This window comes from Strigops habroptila, chromosome 2 (assembly GCF_004027225.2).
Source record: "Strigops habroptila isolate Jane chromosome 2, bStrHab1.2.pri, whole genome shotgun sequence".
In the NCBI taxonomy this organism is placed as follows: Eukaryota; Metazoa; Chordata; class Aves; order Psittaciformes; family Psittacidae; genus Strigops; species Strigops habroptila.
In genome coordinates, this window is record NC_044278.2 from 2,315,170 (window position 1) to 2,336,164 (window position 20,995).

The 20,995-nt window shown below is 37.3% G+C and overlaps 1 long non-coding RNA gene across 2 annotated transcripts; it reads left to right on the top strand.

Annotated features, from left to right (window-relative positions):
• Positions 1–3,531: 3,531 nt before the first annotated feature.
• LOC115601540 lies at positions 3,532–19,298 on the top strand. 2 transcript variants are annotated; one of them, XR_003989378.1, is made up of 4 exons: positions 3,532–3,827; positions 12,031–12,171; positions 15,786–15,953; positions 18,295–19,298. It is a non-coding gene; the product is annotated as an uncharacterized LOC115601540 (long non-coding RNA). The 2 variants fall into 2 exon arrangements; XR_003989379.1 differs by having other exon boundaries at positions 3,673–3,827; positions 15,783–15,953; positions 18,295–18,772.
• Positions 19,299–20,995: the final 1,697 nt, after the last annotated feature.

A 20,995-nucleotide genomic window follows, 5' to 3' on the forward strand; every position in this document is an offset into this window, starting at 1 on the left:
TAGGTTGTAATTTTGGCTTTGTAGTGGCAGAAATTTTCACTTTCTGATACAACAAAAGCATTTTACCTAGCACACATGGTGCACACAATGAGAGATACTGCTACTGACACAGTCCTCTTGAGGCAGAAGGTTTTCAGGTTTTTTTTACTTGTAGAATCAAAACTTCCTAGATTATTAAAAATTGTTTCATGTCAGAGAAAGAACTAGATAAAGTACATGACCTGTTGCATGAGATATAATTAACTTGGGAGCAGCTTGGCCATATATGAAGCAATAGAAAGCAATTTTCTTGAGAAAGGTTGAAAAAATCCATATTGATCAGTACTAAGTAGTAAAAATTTATTGCAATGTTGCCAGTTGCCTTATTCCAAATCAATACAAATCTCACCAAAAGCTTCTTAAATGCAATAAGAATCTGACAAGGCCTTTTTGTCACAGATTAGTGTTAAAGCAATGAAAAGGCCCCCAAGGAAAACTTGTCTCTGACCAGAATGCCAGCTGTATCCCATTTCAGCAGTACTCTGTTTGGTGTAGGACATCTTTATTGGCATTTTGGAGCCCTGAAGAAAATCTTAATGTTTTATCAGTTAACTCATGCAAATGTTAACAAATGCCTAAAGACCTTGCATTTCTGACTGCTTTTATCAAATGAAAGAAGTTGTTAGTTTTCTGAAGAAAAAAATCAATCAGCCAGCTGAATAAGAAAGAAAGGTTGGTGATAGAAGGATTACAATTTAAAGAGAAAACTTTCGTAAAAAACTGTTTTCATCAGAGGACTAAGATCCCATGATAGGGTCTTAGATCCTGAAACTAACACACACTGATATGAGACTAATACTTTCCTTAGAAAAGCATTCAAAACAATTTCAACTCAGCTATAACCTAGATTTAGATGTTCATAAATTACTTTCCCAAAGCTGCACAAACTAATTTCAGGTAGAAGAACTAAGACAACATCCCCTGTACTTCTAGAACAAATGTTTTCTGGGGATTCTGGTTGTACTAGCATCTGATCAATTAACTGGCATTACCATAGTAGTTTTCATAAAAAGAGCTATTTTAGTTGTTATCATGTCCTTCATTATTTCTGCAGAAAACGTACACACGCATTCATTAAAAATTAATGAATCTAGAATCAGTGATAAGCATCTACTTCACAAGTTTCAAATCATGTATTTTTCAAAGCTTGAAAAGATCTCTTGATTTCACTGGGGACTAGGGACCTAACTGCTTGTAAACGTGTAGCCACAAATAATGCAAATCCTATTGAAAGACAATGGCATTTTTGATCCTAAATCACTTAAAACTTGCTAAAAAAATAACACTGTTTTTGTCCTTTGTGTAAGAGAGTGTCTGTGCAGTAACGTGATTTAGCTCTTTGTCCTTAACTCTTTCAAAATACACTCGCAGACATCCTGAGTGTGTACTACATTGGTGTATTCACTTCTGTGAAGTCAATCTACACTTTTAGAACCAACCATTCATCTCACTTAAAAGACAACAAATAATAGGAGGAAACTGCTTCCTAAACCTTCTTTTGGGTATTTTAAGTTATATGCTTCTGTGCTGCGGTGTTCCACCCAAACCCGGACAATTTGTCTTGAATGCTTGCTCTCAACCAAGACAAAGCTACTCCACTTCCAAGGCAGAGTCTGATGGAGATCATCCACCAATTAATAAAAGATAATTAGCTATTTAGAAGGCAAAGGTTACTTTCTGATAGAACCCCTTTATATTATTGTTCTAAATATTTAGTACGTTTTTTCTCATATGCAAGGTTTCCCATGCATCACTACTTAAAAACATGAGTAACAAATAAGAGGGTGAAGCAGTGTGTCTATAAATGAAGAAACTGAAGAATACATATGGAAGGCTTGCAGAGTAGAGGACAAACTCTGCAGAGTACAGAGTTCCAGAGTAACTAGAGAGGAGAGGGGGAAGAATACCATACTACCCCTTCCAGCTTCACTCTCTCACAAAATAAAGAACAAAAGCAAGAGGAAATGCTATTAAGGAGAACAGATAGAAATTAACTTTTCTTTGTCTTGGTGCTAATATGTTGAGTAATTTGTCTGATAAGCTACAGTTGAAAGCCAGCAATTTTTTGGAAGACTGCTGCATACCTGTAAGGAATGAAACCACTCAGGGTTACCTGTTCCACACAAGAACTCAAACCTCTGAATTGGTAATTATGAAGCTTTAGTGTGACTGACAACAGAACTGGAATTGCCTTTCCCAGATTTGCAAATTTGGAAGCTTTCTGGAACCTTTCATTTTTTATGATATTGCAGTCAGGAAGAAACCAAAGCTGAGAATCACACTTCCAATGTGAAATTAAACATGGAAAAAGTACGGTTTCTGCTTATCATGTTGCAAAATGTAGCTACGTCAGAGCTTATATTTTCATTGGTGAGGAAGACCAGGATAGAAAAGATCAGTAATCTACAGAACACACAGAAACAAGCCCATCCCTAAAAGCAACTGAAAAGGAGGAATCAGCAAGATGAAAATGGAAGGGTATGGAAGATGTGAAAGCAAACAAGACTGAAGCAGTGGCTGACATTTGGAAATAGATGCTGCATTTACAGGAGAAAAATTTAATTTTCAAAAGCTCACAGAAAAAAAACCTCAAACAAACAAACAAACAAAAAAAAAGAAACCACGCAAAACCCCACAACCCAAAAATATAAAAATTCAGAAAATATCTTTCTAACCATCATATGCAAGTGTCACTAGGGTCTGGTTGTATGAGGACCCTTTTTCTGTTTAGCTCCAGAGCCACTTTGAACACATTAGCTGAAATCCAATGTTCTCTGTGGAGTTCTTGGCTTCAGAAACAATCCTCTCAGCTACCTTCTGTTGGTGCCTGGTTCCGGGTGGTGGAAATCATCCTCCCCTTCCCTCTTCTGTGCAAACTACCAGTGGTTTCAACTACTCAGTCCAACCCAGCATTAGAAGTCAACAGTTACTGCTCTTGCAATAGAGACAGTAACACTTCTATATTGCCACTATTTTGCAGTTTTTCGGTGCTTTGCATATCCTGTCTAAGATGACAGGCTAACCTATTTATTTAATTTTACATTGTGACAGAGTAGGAGAGGAATAGTCACCTGGTCAGTCCACAGTTTAGGTGGATGAAGGAAGTACAATAGCAGTAAATTCAAGGTCTGGTGCTAAATCAGCTTAGCTTAGCTTAGTGATAGACATATTAGACATTATCTTGGCCAGTTTTAGCTGAAAAGCAATGTAGAAAGCTGTTAAGAAACTGACAGCAAGAATTTAACATCTGAGATTCTGACAATTCATCAGTGGCTTATAGGCCTTTGAATGTCTACATATTCACATTAAAAGAGTCAGAACTAATTTTCATTCTAAATTATATGAACAATTTACAAAGAGAAAAAAGGTTGAAAGCAATTGCTAGCATTCAAGCTGATTGTCATGCTTTTTTTCATCTTTTGTTATCTTTTGTCATCTTTTTTTCATAAGCATGTAATGTCTGTATCTTTGTACTAAACAAAATCACTTCCAGACTCAGTCCTTAAGTCAAGTGCTTAGGGAAGTGTAATGCAAATGAAGCAAAAGATATTATAGCTCTATTTCATGCATTATTTTTCTTCAGCCTGCTGAAAACAGAATTCTTACAATGTAGTCAATGGAAAAACTCTGCAGAGCAACATACTGCTTAGCAGGGTTTAAATGTTCTGTTCTTAGTGGGCATGATGAAGTCGATGGAGGGTGTGAGACCCTGGTGTGGCTCTGGGATAACAGTGAAACCTTGGTGGGACTTCAGGGCAACGGAAGAATGCCTCAGACAACACTGATTGGTGAGAACTGATCTTTCCCTGCTCCCAGACATGATGTGGGATTTGGTTTCCAGTACATTTTTTTATGTTTCTGGTACATTTATGGGATGCTGCTGATGGTTTGTAATATTCTCGACTGTTTCCTTGTCACTATAAATGCAGTAGTTTATTTCAGTAGGTAGGATAGGGAGACATAGTGTAGAAATGAGTCTGAAAAATATTAATTTTAACATAAGCACACCAGAACATGGGAAGAAGTTACAGTTAGGATGTGGTTTAGGTGTCATCTTCCTCCTACCTCTCAGTTGGTAGTTACCAGTTCTTTGAAAAGAATCAGAAAGTGACTACAGAAGTGTTTATTTAACCTTTTTGGGGTAGTGTAAGACTTGAAATGTTTTCCTGGATTTCCTAACAAAACCCAGAAATTTCATTAATGGAATATACATTTTAGTTTGCTTTGCAAAATCAGCATACAATGGCAGAATTTTATCAAGGATAATGTCAGCTTCTCATTCCACCTTCTATCAAGAATATATATTACAGCAAATGAGGAAATACATAGGTGGTGCAGACAAAAATGCATTCAAAGTGTTAATACAGCCAGTTTCATTGCAATCAGTAGCGGATATGCAGAAATGGGCTTGAGAGAGTTATTTAGTGGGAGGATTGCAGGGACAGCTCTTTTATTGACTGGAGCTCTCATGGAACAAAACATTGTAAGGCATTTGTAAGCCATGACTGTCTCTTTAGATGGTTTAGTTGTGTTAAAGGCTGGATTATGGAAACATCCTTATGTTCTTTGATGAATTAAAAAAAGATTTGCTGCCTTGGACAACAGGAAGTCATGCAGTCCAATACTAAGTGACATCTGCTATGTACTTTTACACCACTTGCAGACTGTAAAACACGTAGTGGGGATGTGTTGAAAAGGAGGCAGTTTTCAAGGTCCAAAAATATAACAGATGTTTTGGTCAGATGGTAAACTAAACATACATTTTGTTACTGGTGTCTGAGACAGCAAAGAAGACCAGAATTTATGACTTAATGAACTTTTTATACAGTAATTTGCTTAAAAACGTCCTCAGGATGCGAAGTGACATTACAAATGAATTTCATATTCCTATCATCAAGTAATTCTGGTTTTGGTGTTTGTGAATGGATCCTCAGTTTTAACTTGACCGACCCAAGCACTTCTGTCAGATTTCCAAATTTTCTATGTATCCAGCAAATTAATTAAAATTGGGAACTTGCAGATGGTTTGTATGATTTTAATATGCATGTTGTGTTTTTATCAGCATCTTCTGCTATGTTTGGTACTTCGGTAGGGAAATGGGAACATACTCTGATTGAATGCTTTTCATATCACTAGGATATTTTTACTTCTTCGTATTAAACTATGACACTCCTTTTAGCAGTCTGGTAGAACTTAATTTGACCATTCTAACTTAAGCTGCTTGTCTTTAATTGACAAAGCAATTGTAGAAAGCCATGAACATGTTCTCCCAGGGTTCTCTGAAATTTCAGAGAAGTAGGAGCCTGAGTATTACACAGCAAGGCTCTTAGAGAAAGCAGATGACTTCAGTTGGTTTTAATGTGCTGCCACTGCTCATGAAGGCCCTCAAATGGATAGCCTTGGTACTTTCAGCGCTGCTGTGGGAGAGTGAAGGGTTGCTATGCAGTCCATGAAGTGGCTGCTGGGGCACACTGAGGCTGTCAAAATATCCTGGATCCATGGAAAACTTCAGGAGTGGTTGCTTCCTGCTGTACAGTTTGCCAAATGTACTGGCAATCAGTGACTATAAAGGGTAAAAGATCCCAGAACTGAAAGAAAATGTGGATATTCACATAAAGCACAATTGCTAGTTTATCCTGTTATGATTCATGAAGCATAATTCAATTGCTAAAGTATTGCTGCACCATTAAAACATCATTCCCTTGCCACATGTTAACCTTGCTGTGTCTGCCTATCATTGCCACTTTATTTCAGTTGATGAACTCAAGTTCTCCACCCTTGGCAGTAGGGAATCTGATCTCCCCCAGCTTCCCTACAGCACATCCAGAACTCCTTAACTTAAACTGTCTTACACAGTCATATCTTCTTTTTTTACTTAGAAACAGAGAATGAGGCAGATTTATTTATTACTGTTACTTTTCATTCCAAGATCTGCTATTTATTAATCTGAACTAGGTGAGGCAAAAATCACCTTTTTATATTTTTTTAATTCCAATTGGTTTGATTAATGTATTTTCACGTCAGATTCCTCAAGTGACAGGGTACATAGAATTTTCAAAAATAAACATAAAGAATTGCTTATCAGAGCCCTGCAGGTTGATCTCTACCCTTCCCCATGGTAACACTTTTTCAGCACAGTAGCAGCCAGCAGAGTAGATAATGGGGCACTTCAGAACCTGAAAATTAGATGATGTCTTCCATGACAAAAAAGAAAAATCTTATGGTGGAAGGATATGAAGAAAAGGGAATGAAGTTAAGTTTTGTTTGTATTTTAAAAAAGAGGCAGATGGAATTCAATGCTAACAAGGGAGAGATGTGCGCATGAAGTTAGAGAGATAACCAAACACGTCAACCTATGCAGTTGCCTGGAAAGTGTAATGCAGAATTCTTCACTCATTCAATAGGTAGGAAGTTTGTTTGGATTTATGTATTGGAAATTAGCAACTGACTAAACCAGACAGAGTCTCCTGTTTGCATTCATATAATTCCCTAGCCAGGTTATCTTGGTACGTGAGAAATTATTTCATATATATATTGACGAAGGTACTGCAGTGCCTGTATTGCCATTTCCTTTTTACAGTGGCAATATTTACAAACAGCAATGTGAAATGAGCAGATGATTTTTTTTCTAAGCAGACAGCAAAAAAAAGCTTATGGGCAATTATATGGTGCAAACGAATAAGAGTTATTTTCTAAAAAAACCCCCCATAAATTGGGGGGTTTCTGTTTATTTTTTTCACTTCTTTAAGTTGTCATGTATATGTACCTATTAATGAATCAACTGATACAGGGGAGAGAAGAGAGGAGAAAGATTAAAGCCTATATTTTTTAATGCAAACAGTTCTTTGACTTTTGTATCAAATCAGGGATGTTTTATGCTTGTGGAATAAAAAGATGAATGAATTTCCTCAAAAATTTCTCAATAGTGGTTGCTGATGCAGGGCAACAATGCCTCTTTTCTGATTGACAGCTACAGCACTCTAACGCTGTCTCTTATAATACAAACATCACACTGAATCTTTCACGAACAGATGTAGTCTCCTTCCCTTTATTAGCTTTCTCATCCCATATTGCGCAGTCAGTATAGGCATCATTCCTGTCCTTTAGAAAGAAGTAGATTAGTCTATTTCCTCATGGGGGTTTGCAAAGTCCTTCAATAGACGTGACTGGAAGAGGAAGAGGCTGAAGATGGTGGCCTAAGGGAATAAACTGCTGACTTGATAAATCTTTGGGTCTTAAGAGGTCATCTCTTGATGTCTGAAAGAAAGATTGACTTACCAGCAAATATGAGCTCTCGTCTTTACAGCTTTGTGAGGGTTTTTTTTAAGTAATATGGAAAACATTTGTATATGAGATACTTACAAAATTTCTACAACTGCAGAAGCAGTGTTTTCCTCGCTCAGGTCTTATGCAATTCTTATAGGTTTATTTATTCTGTTTTACACTGTGTGCACGCTGTCCATGAGATGTGCAGGGAATTTTAATAAGTTTTTACACTAACAAATGCAGCTATGAAATACAACATGAAAAAACCTGTGATATTTTGTTACATATGACACCTCATAGACCCTAAAGAATGTAAGCGCAGTGAACTACATATTGTTAATGAATATTCTGATGTTTCATATCCATTGTCCTGAGATGAAGAATCAGCTGGAGCTAGGAGCAGATTAAATCTAATTAATTTTCTTTTTCCTGGAGTGTTTCATAACTTGTTGTCCTGGGTTCAGCTGTAGCAGTCGTTTTTCTCCTTCTTAGTAGCAGATACAGTGCTGTGTTTTTTAACTTTCAGCCTGGGAACAACGCTGATAACACTGATGTTTTTAGTTGTTGCCAAGTAATGTTTACTCCGACCAAGGACTTTCTCAGTTGCATGCTTTGCGAGGGAGGAGGGGAAGCCGGGAGGAAGCAGAGACAGGACACCCGACCCAAAGTAGGCAAAGGGGTATTCCATACCATGGCATGTCATGCCCAGTATATAACCCGGGGGGAGTTAGCTGGAAGGCCCAGATCACTGCTCAGGTCGGGCTGGGTATCGGTGGGCAGGTGGTGAGCAATTGTATCCTCTCCCTTTGTTATTTCCCTTATCGTTATTATTATTGGTGGTAGCAGTAGTGGTTTTGTATTATACCTTAGTTACTGGACTGCTCTTATCTCAACCTGTAGGAGTTACATTCTTCTGATTCTCCTCCCCATCTCTCCGGGAGCAGGGGAAGGAACAAGTGGGGGGAGTAAGCAAGCGGCTGCGTGGTTCCGAGTTACCGACTGGGCTCAAACCACGACACTTGTTAAGTTTTACTCTGTCGCAGGAGAAACTGCATATTTTTTGCAGGGAATTGTCCACAAACATGTAGCTTTTACCACTGCTTACTACTGGTAGATTCTAAAATCTCATAGCCAGACCCTTAGTAATGTAAATTGAGGAGGTTCATCAGGAGTCTACAGAACACTTTGTGTTTGAAAAAAAAAAAAATTATTTTATTTTTTGTAACTCTATTATATAAATATGAGCTGCAGACAAAGAAGTATAATCTACACATCTTTGGACTGTGATTTAAGAACAATTCATTTCCCAGCTACCCAGACCACCCTGTTGTGACACTGTCTGTGGATGGTTAAGTGCCTGGGTTAGGACATAGGGTTCCAAAGAAGGTCTGCCTTGATGGATGTCCTGTGCTCATTATATAGTAGATTATGTTTTCTAGATATCTTTTGTTTCTGTAACTTGCTGTTGGCAAATTTCCTGCTGCTGATTTGTACTCAGAGTCCACAAAAAGCACTGGGTACTTCTGGGTACTTTTGTGAGAGCAGAAGGCTCTCTAGACTGTGGAAGGAGTCTGAAAGTACCTTTGTAACTTGGGAAGAATAGTGAAGTGCTGCTTTTTCATGTGACATGCTCAAACTCTCATAAATAGTAGGTGAGCAGGAAGTTTAGATTCCTATGTAAATTCAGGCAATTTTTGGAGCTGATCTTGACTTCAATTTGATACTTGGGGAAAAATGCAGATGTTCCAGATGTGGACCATAGTTTTCTGGAAGCATGACAGGTCTATGAACAGAATTTGTGACCTACCTCCGTTGTTAAAAGATTTTTCTTAATTCCTTATTGTTAGGGTGTTGTATCAGGAGTGGATTGGTATTTTTAAATAACAGCTGTCAGGACAAGCAGTTGTATACAGTTCTGTTTTGGTTCTTTGAAACATCTCTCTCCTGAGAGCTCTATAATCTAAGTCCAGATTGCTGCTGTCCTCCACTGACAGGCTGGCAGAAAAGTATTGATCCATCATGGGAGGATGTGATGAAGTGACAACAGCAGGGACTTTTATTTGCTCATCTCAGAAAGAAAGTACCAGAAAGCAGTGTTAGCTAATCATCTCCCATGCTTAAGGAGGAAAAGGATGTGAAAAGAACAATGGGAAGAATGTGCCTGATTATTGCTTCCATTACTACTTGGGAAAGAGTGTGTTGGCATTAAAGTTGGCTTGCTGAGAGTAAACCCACTACAATTTGTTGCAGTCTTATGATCATATGAAACAGGATTGAAAGAAGCACTTGGGGGCTACCCATGCAATCCCAACCAACTGTAAAAGAGGTGTTTTGTCCAAAGGGTCCACAGGACATCTTGCCCACCACTTGAGAGAGGCTACAAAACATTGCAAATGTTTAGGGAAAATGTACACTGTGGAAAAAAAAAGAAGGAAAACAATCACAACTATACACAGGAAGATGCTGCTTTTTATGATTGGAAAAAGTACAGAGTGAATAAAAAGGGAGAGGAGTGTTTGGGAGCATTAGCAAAAGTCAACATTGAATAAAACCACTTGTTTCTACAAAGCTTTTGGCAGAAAACAGGTTTATGCCTTTTTTTTTTTAGAAGAAAAGAAGAATAGCAAAATTAATTTGTAATAGGAATGTATATGATTCACAAGTGCAATCTGTATTTTTTGATCAATAGTTCATTGTGCTTTGCATACACTGCCAAAGAAATCAAACAAGTATAATGTCTCCAAAAAACCAAATTGTTACATTTAGGAGAACAGAGGTGCATGGAGAGAAAACAAAAAAAATCCATTTGTATTCCGCAGGTGTATTTGAATTCTAGTCCATACACCTGAAAAGCAATTGTTCTGATACCTGGACATTGACTTTCACATTTTATTTTACACTGTGTTATGCCATGCCCTGTTGGGTTCCAGTACTGTGATGCTCTGCTGGATTGCTGCATTCAGACAGACTGTAGCGAAGTCAGCCAGCTAAGAACAAATTCTAAAATTGGGGCAAAAGTGAATAATATTAAATTGGAAACTAAGGTTTATAACATGTTTATTTTTGGAAAAGTAAACCCACAAAATGTTGCTGGCTGGGGTAGCACAGGCTGGGATCAGGACGTAAAAGTAACACTATGGCACAAAAGCACTGCATGAACTGCATGTTTTTCTAGGTTTTTGTTCCACTTTCTTCGTAAAAATGTTTTTGGCTGTAAAATATCTTGTTCTCTCTTTCCTGAGGAGCACTTCTGAAATACAAGGAGAGATACTTGTCACAACTTGATATTGTTTTATACACAAATCCATTTTACTAGGCAATATAAAGCATCTCGTCAGCCGTCACCAAATAACAACATACTGTCTGTGATATATGAAAATTATGGAAGTTTTGTCTGCTTAATCCCAGATACATCCTTAACTATTAATTATACTTTATTTGTAGGCTAGTTGCCATCTTTATGACTCTAGCATCTCAGTTGCTGGAGTCTGGTCTTCACTGAGCTTACACTGATTTTTAAGAAAATTTTAAGAACTAGGCTGTTGTTAGGGGCACAGCAATGAAACAGAAAAACAGAACACAGGTCATTCTCCAGTAACACTCTTGACTGGTCATCTCAGTTTTGTACTTCTGAAACTTATTCTCCATATCTAACGTTTCTCAGCTGTGTTATAATTTTGTTGGTAATAATTTTTTGGTAATAAGAGTAGCTGTGCCATAAAAATGGCTCAGGAAGATTGTATTAGGTAGCTACATAAACTACTAGTAACTACCATTACTACAATATACTAGGAATATACTCAAACTGAAGAATGTATTTTGAAAATTATAGTCTCAATTAAACAAAGAATGATTAGTCATTCACTTGCCTGCTGATTTCCTAATGACTGTGCTGCTATCAGTGTGGATAGTCGCTCCCTTCCTTGCAGCCTCTGACTTTGACAAGAAAATGTTTTCCTAGTTGGCAGCATGGATGCTTTTAATTGACACACACAGGAGTTAAAAGAAACAACAGGAGAGGAGAGGAGAGGAGAGGAGAGGAGAGGAGAGGAGAGGAGAGGAGAGGAGAGGAGAGGAGAGGAGAGGAGAGGAAGGGAAAGGGAAAGGGAAAGGGAAAGGGAAAGGGAAAGGGAAAGGGAAGGGAAGGGGAAGGGGAAGGGGAAGGGAAGGGAAGGGAATGGAGGAAAGGAAAGGAAAGGAAAGGAAAGGAAAGGAAAGGAAAGGAAAGGAAAGGAAAGGAAAGGAAAGGAAAGGAAAGGGAAAGGAAAGGAAAGGAAAGGAAAGGAAAGGAAAGGAAAGGAAAGGAAAGGAAAGGAAAGGGAAAGGAAAGGAAAGGAAAGGAAAGGAAAGGAAAGGAAAGGAAAGGAAAGGAAAGGAAAGGAAAGGAAAGGAAAGGAAAGGAAAGGAAAGGAAAGGAAAGGAAAGGAAAGGAAAGGAAAGGAAAGGAAAGGAAAGGAAAGGAAAGGAAAGGAAAGGAAAGGAAAGGAAAGGAAAGGCAGCATAAAAGTGTGGCAACAAGGCAGCAAATAGTAGCGTCTATATTAGACTAGTAGTAGCCTAATAATTCTGATCACTAATTTCTTAACATAGATTCACACTGAGGAATAAGTAGTAAATCCTTATATATCCACCAATGGTTTTTAGTTAGTGTGATTTTTGACACATTAAAAAAAGATAATAAGCCATTAAGTTGTTCTCTTTTTTCAAATCCTAATCTTTGCTTAGTTTTCCAGATAGCAGGAAAATGCAATGTCAGCTTAAAAAAGCCTGAAACAAGAAGTGAGAAAGGGACAAAAAAGCAGTATTCAGCATGCTCAATTGAAGAATGGTTTTGTATATGACTACTTTACATCCTCTCTTTGAAAGGTAAGAGAATCTAACTATGTTCCTTCTGTGGAAAGTTATGAAAAATGTATTTTAAGGGAGACTTTTAGGAAACTCTATTTTAATGCTGTTAAAACTTTAACTTTCTGTGAAACAGCCTGGAATGTTGATTTTGAAATTTGCTTTAGGGAAGTGCAGCATTTTCTGAGAAAACTAGCCTCAAAGTAGGAAAAAATTGATTCTGTAATGATAGCCTTTTACTACTACTTTGTTTCTGTGGCACTAAATGGTTGATGTAGATATAAGCATTCAATCTGATGCTGTTGCAGCAGAATGAAATTTGATCAATATATCATTATTGATCAGTTTCTTTCTGATTGGCCTAGCAAATCTGTATGTTATTTCTAGCCTCACACAGCCAATCTAGCCCATCCAGAGTTAATCTAAATAAATATTTGTGTCTACTAACAGACAAGGTTAAAAAACAAGTAGATAATATAAAACCAAGCTGAACAATAACATAATTGCATATTTGCATATATCAAAGCATTTAATATGTGCTTAAAATCAGGCATGAAATTAAAATCACACTTAAATCTAGACATGCAATAAAAGTACTTTGCTTAGTCACAGTTCTAGTAGTCCAATAACCTCTCTGTTCAGCTCAATTTATGCAAAACCTTTAAAAATTACTGCTTCTAGGAAGCACACCCTATAAACTCAAGTATTTTGGAATTTTCAATTGAATTCATGTAGGTGTTCTATTAATAAAGCCCTTAAAATTGATTGAAATATTCTGCATCATTATAAAAAAGTCATGTTTCAGTCTGTGCATTTAGCACAATCCAAGGAAATAATATTAGACCCATGCTTTAGCTACTTCTGATGTATTCTTTAAATGTTTTGTGAATCACATTCAATAAATGTTTGTTGATTCTGTGACTGATTTCTCAGTTAGCTCAGGAGCCTTATTTGGCCCCTGCGCATGAAGCAGTCTGTTTTGTTCTCTTCCCCCCAAGTTAGTAAAATGGTTTTTAATACCCAGTTAATCAAGATGCTAACCAGCAAATCATGATAAGTTCATCAGCTCAGAGTACTTTTTACATCCAATTTCAAATCTCTAGTGGATAACGTGCTGAAAATCTAGTTATTTTATCAATTGCATGTCTTTCCCAGCCTGGTTTCTGTGTGGAATGACATCTGATTAAGAAACTGTGTCACAGCACACCTCTTTTTCTCTTTGGTTCTTTTTAGCATATATCCAGCAGTATAGAAATGCATAGAAGGAAGGGTGAAGTAACATTTGTGTAGCTCAACCTGAAAAGTCAGATTATGCTTCCACTACTCAGGTATCATGTGTTCGAACTAAAGTAATTACAACATTATCCCATAATGTCAACAAAAAGAGATGTCTGAAGCTGACTGTGTTGCTGCTCCATTGTTACCCTCTTTCACCTCACCTACTTTTCCTCAGGAAAGTGTTTAAAGAGAAGTAAATTGATTATCTATTATTTACTTGCATACATCTTAGATTTTAGCCAATGTACACTGGTTTTCTGTTAGAAATTATTTCCAAATAAGAACAGAGAGTTAAAGGCCATGCCCTAAGGACTGATCCTTTTGCCTTCAGTCACAGCCGAGAATTGTTCTGTGTAAAGAAGATTATAGCAAAACCAGATCCTTTAGGCCAATTCCAAAAAGCAATTTATAGTCTTTTTGAGAGAGCTTGTTCTCTTGGACACAGACATGATAACCTGCTGAGACACTCCAACCATTCTCTGTTCAGAAAGGCCAATGAAGCCAAGGTTATGCTTCATTATGTGCACCAGAAACTCCCAACCCCCAGTTTCCTCAGTCAGATGGGTAACTGCTCTTGCAAACCTGATGATCTTCTTCACACACGTTTTTCAAAAAGATAAAATCATTGAATTGATCAGTGTTCAATAGTCAATATTCAAAAATTGTACATGACAAGTAGTATTGTGAAGGAGCAAAGCTACTGTTTCCCCTGAGAATGGATTCCTCTCCCAGATTATTCTTTGTCTTCAAATCATCCCAATAGCATTTCACCTCATCTTCCTCCTGATGATTGTTACTTTCTTTAGCCTATTCATTGACTCATTTGTAGGACATAGTGTCTTATGAGTGGTTTGCCTTCTGGGGCCAGAAGTTCTCCCAGGTTGAGGAGTCTCACTGGCCTGTGCAAATGTGGCCAGACATTACCTGAAGCTGCTTTCAACTTTCCGCTATATGTGATCATGACATGAGAGAGCTCTCGCAATGTTGCTTCTCCTCCTGCTAGTTCATCATCATGTATTAAGAGAGGGGTAAAATATGTAGTCCTACCCCCTATTTAGGCTATGGATTTTCTGGACTTTGTAAGTTAGACTCTGTCTTGACCAGTCCAGGTGGTTTTAGTAAGGTACGTTCTCTACAGCATCTTTTCTAACAGAGTTGAAGGCTTGGATTTGAACTCTGAACAGTCAGCCTGGCCAAATAGTGCTGGGAAGAGAAGACAGATTTTTATAGTAAGAAGGGAACACCTACCTCCTTGTTAACATAAATTCTCCCTCTTTCCTTTCCTCTCTCTTGCCTTCCCTCCCTCCCTCCCTCTCTCCCTCCCTCTCTCTCTCTTAAATTTAGAGATCCATCTGCCACTGTGAGTGACAAGAATAAAAGAGAGTAAACCTCACGATAAATCAGGTTGATAATACTGTACAATACGGTTTGAGAAAAACTAGCTCTAGCTAGCAGAAAAGAGAGGTGCATCTTTAAGAAAATTTTCCACCCAGTTGAATGCACTTAAATCTCAGGAAATTATGAAAAGCCTGGGATACATCTGTGTTTTGTGAACTAACACAAATGACAGTCAGCTTGTGCCCAGCTATTATCTGCTCATTACTGGGCCTGAGGGTGAAAAGAGGCTGCAACTTTCCATCTTATGTTTCCAGTCTCAAGAATTTGGAAGTCGGGACTTGAACAGTATAGCCTAATAAGACTGCTCTGAAAGCTCCAATTATTCTTATGATGGATTTTATTGCTTTTTAATTTTCTTTCTGACTCCTGAATTTTTAGGGTATATCCAACTCTTTTTTATAAAAGGAAAAGCACTTAAAACAAAATCCAAGACTTCTGCTAGTTACAAACTCGTGAATCTTTATGAATAAAGATATTATTATTATCATACACAGGGGTATAAAAAAACCCCTATGAGATTCACATTAAAACCAAAGAATGTTCTTCATTATCTGTTACATACCATTGTGAGGAAGATATGTCAGCCATAGTAAAATCAAAAAGCTGACCAGGTGAATTTAGAGCTAAACAGCTTTTTACCAACGAAGCAGAAATGAGAATTCCCCAAGGGACCTGTGAGAACACAAGTGTCCACCAGTTGCCAGGCAGCAGTATCTTGGAGATCACAGTTTCACATGCAGTATTGACTTCTTTGTTCATGCAGAATGTTTGCTGGAACTTGTAAGAGTCCTATGTATGAATTCTGCGATTGGTATCTATTATAATTGTCATCTGTGATAAGCTAGTCATGTTTTATATTGCACCATCTTTTTGAAGAAATACATTCTTGGACATTCCCAGTTATTCCCTGGGAGCTGCTTAATATTATCTCTTTTGTCTTATCTCTTTCTCTTCAGCAGCTGTTCCTTATGATGTGTAAAAGCCCAGATGAAAGCAACAACAGAACCATGAAGTATCCACATTTTAAGAGGGCTACATCTGGAGGCAGATGGTCCCTGTTGGTTGCTCCCATTCCATGTACAAGAAACTTCCTTGGTGCTGGTCATCTTGCAAAATGACACAACTCTGTGAGCTGTTCTTTAAATTGCAATTTACAGAAACAGTGATTAATCAGAACAAAGTAGAAGTAATGGAGCTAAAGGAGCCAGGGAGCTGGGCTGGATTTAGACTGGGTGATTTTGCTTGCCACCAGGCCTTGCTACAGGTGTTCGTTCAGCAGCAACAATAATGCTGCAAGATAATGTGGGGGCTTCCATGGGACCAGTGGGAGGAAGCCTTACACCTTCCACATTTTGTAGCAGGACATACTAGGTACTAGGCATGATCAGACCTGGAGAATAACATCTTTGTAATTCTCACTTTAATAAAAATAGTCTTTTCCTTAGATAGAAAATACAGAACCGGGCTATTTTATATAATAGAATCATAGAATCGTAGAATAGTTTGGGTTGAAAAAGACCTTAAGATCACATAGTTCCAACCCCCCTGCCATGCGCAGGGACACCTCGCACTAAACCATGTGGCCCAAGGCTCCACTCAACCTGGCCTTGAACACTGCCAGGGATGGAGCATTCACAACTTCCATGAGCAACCCATTCCAGTGCCTCACCACCCTCACACTAAAGAACTTCTCCCTTATATCTAACTTAAACTTCGCCTGTTTAAGTTTGAACCCATCACCCCTTGTCCTATTACTATAGTCCCTAATGAAGAGTCCCTCCCCAGCATCCTTGTAGGCCCCCTTCAGACACTGGAAGGCAGCTATGAGGTCTCCATGCAGCCTTCTCTTAATAGTGAGTAATGGATAGTTTTATGTTGAATTCAAGGCCGGTTCTTCTCCAAGTTGTGTTGTTGCAGCTACTCTAGCAAGGTAGAATTAACTGGTTTAAAGATGTGACACCAAAGTGAAAGTTATGTGAATAATGGATTTCTAATGTGATGACAGAAGAGAAAAAGTAGAAAGAAAAAAATAATTTTAAGTTGAATGAAGGGGGAAAGAAATCTATTTTCCTGCTTCTACTTTAGGTCAGATGAAATCTTTGGAGTTTGCAATTGTTTATATAAAATTTAGCCAAATTTGATTTCAATATATAAAATGAAATTTTTTTCCTACATAGCTATAATATTTTTATTTTTGTATTAATTTTTGCTGTTTTGTTTGGGGTTTTTTTTCTCAAAAGCTATTCTCCAAATTATCCCTAAACATTTTTACTTAAAATATTAAGTGAGATCTAAAAAAGCCCCTAAATCTCAGCTAAGATATTAATTTTTAATTATATACATTCGAATTACTCTGAGTCTGGGTGAAGCTGAGCAGACTGTGGAAGCTTGTCTGCCACATCCTAAAAGGATTCTGCAGATTTCAGAAGTAGGTAGTGAAAATCAGTTCATTCTAGAAACCCACTTAAACACCATGTGTCTCTATGTGTCTCTTTCCCCAACAGACTGAAGCAATGCAAGCCCACAAATACTCATCCATCACAGCAAACACTAAAAATACCTGCTGAAATTTAGCTCACAAACTGCTGCTTTTTTTTTCCCACCTGTTCCTTAAATGAATTTGTAAATCGATGTTTAGCTGATAACCCATCATTACATCTACAAGCTTATCATTTCAGTTTGTGAATGCTGCTTCATGGTAATTAAGACTATTTTTCTCCAATATTATAACAATGATCTGTGCAATAGAATAGCAATTTACTCAATAGCATTCTGCAGAGATAGAATTCTACTATTTCTGTGGTATATTCTTTAATGCACATTTTCTTGAAATCCTTACTCTTCGTGGTGAAAGCTGACTTACAGCAGAATCTCACCCTCTTCAAGAATATTGTCAATAAATGTGAAGATGTAATTTGAGTGATAATGAAAGAACATTTTATTGAAAATCTCTAGAGAGTCTGTTTCACAAGATATAATTGGAGAGGGGCTGAGAATCTCCTGCACCAATTTCCAAACTAAGCATCTCAGCCATCAAGATGTGTATATTTTAAAACTGTCTAGGGAAAAAAAGAGTAATATAATCAATAACAATATAAGATTAGAATACAGCTATGCTGAAATGCAAACATAGAGCGGACTGTAGAACTCTAAAATTGATGCAATTTGTACACTGAAATGTTGTTCATCAATGTATTCTTAACTTTCCTTTTCATCCATCTCTTTGAAACTGCTCAGACATATCATTTAGCTGGAACTACATGATCTTAAGGTCCTTTCCAACCCTAACTATTCTATGATTCGATGATTCTATCTACAGGTGCTGCAAACTGTGGAGCTGCACTGACCTGCTTGGTTTACAGAGATGGAAGACACTGCAATATTTATTTTTTACTTTTTTTTTTAGAAAGACAAAACTCCAGTTTGTTGGTAGAGTGTGACCTTTGCTTTCTGGCACTTCTGTTTCAGGGCATACTGAGGATCCTAAAAATCCCTCTCCCTTTTCTGTGGCTCTAAAATCACACCTGGAAATCAGAATGTATGTTTGGAAAAACTACCATACCTTGCCAGTGTATTTTCAAGGAGTTTATGACACCAGAGTTGCAAGTTTTTCTTTGGTTTTAAGTTTGTTTCCTGGTAGTGTTGAATTCTATAATGTTTCGGGACTAAATTATTTGAGATGGTGGCCTCATTTCCTTCTTGATTAGTGCTTTGGACACAAAAGCTCATCATTAAAGAAGACAACAGATAACTGGCTTTTCACTGCAAGGGAATTTTGTGGATGGAATCTGCTTTTCTCTCTGGCCCAAAATAATTCAAATCAATTGACCCTTAGTTCCATTTCTTTCTTTTAATCTAAGCTTTTGGGAAGGAATAGAAAGATTGGTATTTGAGAGTAGAGAGTAATTTGAATTCCATTTGACTGCTGATTTGTCATAATTTTTTGGTGCTGATGAAAAGCTCTTGAATGTTTTTAAAAACCATGTCAAGGATACAGAGAAATGATTGTATCCAGTATCTTAGTTTAATATACTAAGAATAATTAAATTTTGTATTTTGTGCTTGATCTTTACTTTACAAAAACAACGTTCCTTAAAAATCTTCCTTCAATACAGGTTGAAAATAAATGAAAACTCACATTGCAAGCTTAGTGCAATTTAGAAATTTAATTGATTTCCTATATGAGAAGAATGTTGTATTATTTCTTGAATACACAAACCAGGTTTTCTATAGTTAGAGGTGTTTTCTGCTAGAACACGAATTAGCTATGATTTCCTTTAGGTCCATCAGCATCATTAGCAGGGCCACTGTTTCCATAGTTTTAAAAGGATACAAGAACCAGCGAGGAACAGTTTGCTTGTGCACTACAAAAAATAATATTTGTACTCATGCAATTTTCTTTCGCATGGCTTTCCTGTTCCCCTCTATCCAGTTATTTTTTCTCTAAAAAAAATTAAATATCTTTTCTTCTGGTTTCTGATATACTTTTTGGGGCTTCTCAGCTTAAAACAAATATTTTATTTGCAAGTAAAAGCTTTCATGTAAGCAAAACAAAAAATATTCTAAACTGTCATAGCTGATAACAGGGGAAGGATTTGGGTGTGCATTGTTACAAATAGGCTACAATCTCCTTTGCTTTGAAGACTGAAAACACAGAAGATTACTTGTTTTAAAACCTTCAATCAGTTTCTTTCAATATGAAACTTTCTTTTCTTCACTCTGATTTCTCTTAGAAGGAGGCGAATGGTTAAAATCAGTATTCCTAAATCGCGCTAGGACAACCTGAGCACTAAATCCAAATGTAATGGTGGTGATATTTGTGTTTAGACACTGAGAAATAATTTATAGCATAGGTGCTTGACACTTAACAGCTTGAGAACCACCCTGCTGCTGGGCAAAGCTGCACGAAGTGCACGCAGTCCTAATAACCTCACTTTGTACTGCTGTTTTTACATAATGTGTAAAGCCACCCTTGTGAATTTCTATAACCAACTGTTTAGTTGCCTTTTTAGAGTTACTTAGTCCTGGGTAGTGTAGCAGAGTTATTTTCCTCTCCTTTTTGGATCCCCAGAAGTGCCCTGTAGTCACAGGTTGGTGGTCGGGCTCTCAGGAGTCCCTACCGTAAACTTTGCAAGCATCATTTTAAGGCAGGTCATTTTCATCTCTCTTATATGGTGTTATGCTAGTCATGTATCGAAAATACTATTGAAAATGTATGCATGGCATAAACCTGTGCATTTCATTTAGCATTGGGGGATGGATTCGTTGGCTTTTTTTTTCTTTTTGTTGTTTTTTTGACCGAAATGTTTAATGACTATGGAATATTATCACTGGCATTAAAATAACCAAAAGCAGTTTGCCAGCTGGGAAGGTGGATGGAGAATTAATGTGTGCTGTGTTGGTGAAATAGTGAAAAGTTGACTGGAAAGTCCATCTGACTTAATGGGAGAAGAAGGATAATGCAAAAATACGGACTGCAAAGGACACCACTGTAGCAAGAGATATAACATTAGCTAAATACTTCAAACAGAGCCTGCTTAGGTTTAGGAAGGCTTGTTCACTTTAGTTCAGCCTTGATCTTACTAGACTTTAACTGGTTCTGTAATGAGCCACAGCCCAGATACATCAACGCAGATTACTGAGCAATTATTGTAATTTGAGAATCATTGGTTGAAATCCTTTTCCTGTAAAGTGGAAAATGTTACGTTAATGTAAAACATCAATAACCAAACTTTGGTATGGGGAGAAAAGAAGGAAGAAAAGAAATTATGGTTGTCTTATCATTTTCCCTATATTTGCCGTGCTAAACTGCACCTGGAAATACCTGAGCACCCTTTCCATTTTGTTGTGACAGATATGCCAAAACTCAGACATGCAAAAATAATGGTGGTGTTTCTACAAAGGGTTCATTTTTTACTGGGGTCAAGTTTCAGAAAATGCTAGGTAATGTGAAAAGTCATTGATTTGCTTTTGGTTCAAAATTTTAAGTTATTCTGGAACAAAAAGATGAGTCGTATATTGTGCTCTGAAAACAGAAAAATGCACCTACCTGAGCTGCTAAATGGAGAATTGACGGACATGACCCTGGAAAAGCCTCATACATGAGAAAATTCTGGAATAATAATAATCTTTAGAGGGGTAACATCCTCTCTTATTCAGTCATTGTACA